This window comes from Mobula birostris, chromosome 26 (genome assembly GCF_030028105.1).
Source record: "Mobula birostris isolate sMobBir1 chromosome 26, sMobBir1.hap1, whole genome shotgun sequence".
Taxonomy (NCBI): Eukaryota; Metazoa; Chordata; class Chondrichthyes; order Myliobatiformes; family Myliobatidae; genus Mobula; species Mobula birostris.
Genome location: NC_092395.1, coordinates 37828278 through 37834277, shown reverse-complemented (window position 1 = coordinate 37834277; position 6000 = coordinate 37828278).

Here is a 6000-nt window from a genome sequence, read left to right as displayed (position 1 = left end):
CACCATATTCTCATGACTGTTAAGAATGAGTTTTGGGTAGACGATTCATTTACACTTAAATAAATGACTTCAGCCATCAGTCTTCTGTTCTTTGACAAAGTACTATGGATTGAGTTCATAGCAACGTCATGGTCCGGATCGGGTTCTTTTTAAATTTCCTTTGTTTGTGTTACGATCGGGACCGTTGTCTCCCTGTTTCCCTTTAATTCCCTGTTTTCCCGTGTCCCTCGGGTTTGGTGATTAAAAGCAATTTACTCTCGACTGAACCGGCAGCTTATAAGTCTCCGGCTTTCAGCCGTTTGGCGCGAGAGCGTTAATGAAGTCACGAAGCTAGTGCAAACCAAAGTCATCTTGCCGGAGCAAGCTAAGTCTCCTCCCCAAAGCAAGTGCCAGCAAGCCGCCTTCCCTTGCCAGAGTGGGTCCATCAAAGTTAACCTGCCAGGGTGAGTCAAGAGCTCACTGCTGCTTGGAGCAAACTTGTGTCCAGATAAAGAAGTGTCTATCGTTATGTGGTCTCCGTCTCCATGCCCTGTGTTGAAAAAGGGTCCTGGCCCTGTGCCCTAGAAGAGCCCTGACCCTGTGTCAAAAAGAGTCCTGACTCCGTCCTGTGTCCAAGGAGGAGCCCTGGCTCAATGTTTCTTGTCCTCACCTCTACAGGGTAGGCCCGGCCGTCTGCCGCTACCCTGAGTTGGGAGTTGTTTCTTCGTGACCTCACCTCTGCAGGGTAGGTCTGGCCGTTTACCACTACCCTGAGTTGGGAACTGTCTCTTCGTGTCCAAGTCCAGGTTTCACGGTTCAAGTCCAAGCTCCGAGGTCCATGTTCCAAGTCCAGGCTCCAAGGTCCGAGTTCTGACTCCAAGCTCCAAGGGCCATGTTCTGAGTCCAAGCTCCAAGGTCCTAGTACCTAGTCCAAGTCTGGGTCCCCAAGTTCCAAATCCTAGCCTAGACCCTGCGTCCCAGCCTAGGTCCAGGGCCTGAGTCCTAGTCCATTATGCTTATTCCCGCTTTCGCTTTGCGAGAAGATGGAGGCGCGACGCAGCTTGCGCGGCCACTCCGGTGAATGATATCTGTAATCTGTCAAGAAGGGTGCTGGGCACAATCTTGATTTGATGGAGACAGACGTGAGAAGCATGGAGGAACATCTGGAGAAACTTCTGAAATGCCTTTCTCGCTGCCACTGTTACTGTGTGATCCAGAATCTCCGAAGGCCCCGAGTCCTTGGCTTTGCTTGTTGCTCGGCGGCCAGGACGGGATCGAAGCGCTCAGCAGAGATGGTGCTTGGTGCTCGGTGTCAAAGGGCTAGTCGGAGGCTTGAAGTTTTCGGACGGACTTAGAGTCGGCTGTGGTCGGGTGCTTCCAATGCATCGACAGTTGTCGGTGCCTGGTGGTTTATGGCCGAGAGAGTTTCTCCCTTCTGCCGCCTGCTATCGGGGACTATCGGGAAACGATCGGAACTTTGAGACTTTTTTTTACCGTTCCCATGGTCTGCTCTTTATCAAATTATGGTATTGCTTTGCACTGCTGTAACTATATGTTATAATTATGTGGTCTTGTCAGTATTTGTCTTTGGTTTGTCTTTTTTTTGTGATATCACTCTGGAGGAACATTGTATTTTTTTTTAATGCATGCATGCATTTCTAAATGCCAATAAACAAGGACCGACTGTCCTCATAATCCAAATCTAAATCGCTCCTTGATTTCTCTTTGTCCTATCCTTGCGTTATGGCTTTCCTTGTAACTAGTACAGTAATAAACTCTATTTAGTTAACCCTACAAGACGTGTTTGTGTCCTGCATTTGGGTCCACTTTTGCTCTGCACTTGTGATAAACAATGCATTTCCTAAAACTGTGAACCCAGTTTCATTTGTTACAATGCATCTCTGGCACCTCTGAGACAACAATGCCAAGTCTACAGGTACAGTAGTTGCGAGGACACCATATCTATGCTTTTTGAATATGAATGGTCCTCTATGTTAGCACGTAATATACCAAATAATGTATTATGGATTTTAACTTGCATTCCTAAAGGCCATGAATGTCAGCTTAGGCATATTGGTGCCGGTAGAATAATTTAATCAAAAGATGTGAAAACTTCAAAGAATTGTCTATATTTGTAACTATGAACTGTCCTTCGTGTTTAGCAAATAAATACCGAGCCTCAATCACAAGGTGGTTAGGCCTGTTCTGCCACGGGTCTCTGCCTGCTGTAACCTTGTGTTGCCGAATAAAGAAACTGCCTTGTACCTTCCGGTAACGCAGCACTCTGTGATTTCATCTGCGCCACAACAACGACGATCTGACAACGCTGTTGTTTTCATGTCGGGGGAGCTGCATGCTGCACGGTACTGTATGTGTGTGCAGGCGTGTGTTGGCTCCTTGCTGTGTCGTCGTCCTAATGCTTCTCGTATTGGCACCAAACAAGACCTTGTAGAGTTACAGTTGTACCGTCTGATAACGGACAATTTTTTGGAGTCATGTTTTCCAAATGTAGAAAATGCCTTGTGCATCTATTTGTCACTCATGGTTACCAACTGCAGTGGAGAATGCTCATTTTCAAAACTAAAAAAGATTAAGAATGAACTAAGGATCACCATGGGTCAAAACAGATTGAACAATCTCACTCTAATGAGCATTGAACATGAACCTCTGCGTGAAATAGACATTTCCAGTATCATCAACAAATTTGCTCATGCTAAATCCAGAAAATCTAACTTTTAAATTGTAGTTTTGTTACTTTTGACATTTGAAATTGATACCTATATGTAATTAATACTATTACTGAAGTATCAGACATTTGTTGTATTATCTGGCTGTATAGCAAATGAAAAAATGTAATTACTTTACTATGCAAGTAAATAATTTATGTTTTAATACTTAGGTGCATTTTTTAAAATTTAGGGCCCCTTTATAACATATACTACAGGCCCCGCACTAGCTTAATCCGGCCCTGTGAGGAGTAGATTTAAAAGGTGGGGGAGGGGAGAGAGCAACACCAGGCGATAGGTGAAATCTGGAGGGGAGGAATGAAGCAAAGAGCTGGGAAGTTGATTGGTGAAAGAGACAGAAGGCCATGGGAGAAAGAAAAGGGGAGAGGAGCACCAGAGAGAGGCGATGGCCGATCAAGGAGATAAGGTGAGAGAGGGAAAGGGGATGTGAAATGGCGAAGGTGAGGCATTACCGGAAGTTTGAGAAATCGATGTTCATGCCATGAGGTTGAGGGCTAACCAAATAGAATATAAAGTGTTGTTTCTCCAACCTAAGTGTGGCCTCATTATGACAGTGGAGGAGGCCATGGAGGGACATATTGGAATGGGAATGGGAAGTGAAATTAAATGGGTGGCCACTGGGAGATCCCATTTGTTCCGGCGGACAGAGCCTAGATGCTCGGCAAAGCGGTCTCCTAATCTACGTCGGGTCTCACCATTATACAGGAGGCCACACCAGACTCTCACGTGAAGTGTCGCCTCACCTGGGAGGTCTGTTTAGGGCCCTGAGTGGTAGTGAGGGAGGAGGTGTAGAGGCAGGTGTAGCATTTGTTCCGCTTGCAAGGGTAAGTGCCAGGAAGGAGATCAGTGGGGAGAGGCGAATGGACAAAAGAGTTGCGTAGGGAGCAATCCCTGTGGGAAGCAGAAAGTTGGGGGAAGGGAAAGATGTGCTTAGCGGTGGGATCCCGTGGAGGTGGCAGAAGTTTTGGAGAATTATGTGCTGCTCATGGAGACTAATGCGGTGGTAGGTGAGGACAAGAGGAACCCTATCCCTGGTAGGGTTGCGGGAGGATAGGGTAAGAGCAGAAATGCGTGAAATGGAAGAGAGGTGGTTGAGGGCAGTGTTGGTAGTGGAGGAAGGGAACCCCCTTTCTTTGAAAAAGGACATCTCCTTCATTCTAGAATGAAAAGCCTCATCCTGAGGGCAGATGTGGCAGGGATGGAGGAATTAAGAGAAGGGGATAGCATCCCCTTCTTCAATTGAAAACTCCATCCCCACTTCGCCGAGCATCTACGCTCCATCCACCAGAACCAGTGGGATCTCCCAGGGGCCACCCATTTTAATTACACTTTCCATTCCCATTCCGATAAGTCCATCCATGGCTTCCTCCACTGTTGTGATGAGGCCACGCTTAGGTTAGCGAAACAACACCTTATAGTCCGTTTGGGTAGCCTTCAAGCTGATAGCATGAATATCGATTTCTCAAACTTCTGGTAATGCCCGTCACTCAACCTTCATCATTTCCCATCCACTTTTCCCCCCTCTCACCTTATCTCCTTGCCCTCACACTGCCTCCCTCTGGTACTCCCTCCCCCCCTTTTTCTTTCTCCCATGGCCTTCTGTCTCTTTCACTTATCAACTTCTCAGCTCTTTACATCATCCCTCCCCCTCCACGTTTCACCTATCACCTGGTGCTCCACTCTCCCCTTCCCCTACCTTTTAAATCTATTCCTCAGCTTTTATTTTCTCCAGTGCTGCTGAAGGGTTTCAGCCCAAAATGTCGACTGTATGTTTTTTCACAGATGCCTCCTGGCCTGCTGCGTTCATCCAGCATATGGTGTGTGTTGCTCAGATTGCCAGCATCTGCAGATTTTCTCTTGTTCGTAATTCTGCTCCTATGTTTTATGGTCTTATGCTCTTATAATGGGGGCCTCAGTAATGAGTGTATATATAGTGCAAACCCATCTGCTAAGAATGCCACTACTGTATTAAATACTATAAACAGTGCATAAAGATGGCTGAGAGAGTTGAGGGGGCACTTGAACTACATATTAGTGCGAACATATTACCACCATGTTTACAGAAGCTTCTGGAACAGTATGAAAATATGGATTCACATATTAAAATTTAAGAGCACAAAGTTGAAATATACAGTATACCAGAATCAGAATCAGGTTTATTATCACCGGCATGTGTCATGAAAGTTGTTAACTTAGCAACAGCAGTTCAATGCTATACATAATATAGAAAAAAATAATAAAACAATAATAATAATAATAAATAAACCAATTACAGTATACATATATTGAATAGATTAAAAATCGTGCAAAAAAACAGAAATAATGCATTAAAAAAATGTGAGGTAGTGTTCACGGGTTCAATGTCCATTTCTGAATCGGATGGCAGAGGGGAAGAAGCTGTTCCTGAATTGCTGACTGTGTGCTTTCAGGCTTCTGTAACTCGTGAGAAACAGTGGGTATCAGTGAGAAAAGGGCATGCCCTGGGTGCTGGAGGTCCTTAATAATGGACACTGCCTTTCTGAGACACAGCTCCTTGAAGCTGTGCTGGGCACCTTGTAGTACCCAAGATAGAGCTGACTAAATTTACAACCTGCCCCAACCACGGATTCGGCAGCGCAGCAGCTTTGGCTATTGCACTCATGAATATGCACACATCAGCTAATTATTTTTTCATTGTGATAGTATTTAACTCCATCCATGCCGTCATAGTATTTGTCGAGACTTGGACACAGCAATGCTTTGCTGCCTGCTGCATTCCACCTTGCCTGAGAAATTGGACTGTCAAGTCAACTGACTCTGAAGACTAGCGGTATTCATGTTATTAGTTGTTCTTTTCAGCCACAGTGTAGGCTTCATTTTCCATTTGAGAGTTTCAGTTAATGGCCCTGGTTTATTGTTTATTTTCCCTTGAACATTGTTCACATTAAGGTCTGTGAACTATCGACCTGCTTCAGTGTCTCTCACTCCGCACTTGGGCCATATCCAAACCTGGTGACACAACCCTCTGCATCTTCTTTCGGTTCTGTGCAGTATCTCCCCCCACCCCATACCAGACAGTGATGCAGCCTGTCAGAATGCTCTCCACAGTACATCTATAGAAGTTTTTGAGTGTATTTTTTGACATACTAAATCTCTTCAAACTGCTAATGAACTATAGTCACTGTCTTGCCTTCTTTATAACTACATCGATATGTTGGGAACAGGTTAGATCCTCAGAGATCTTGCCACCCAGGAACTTGAAACTGCTCACTCTCTCCACTTCTGATCCCTCTGT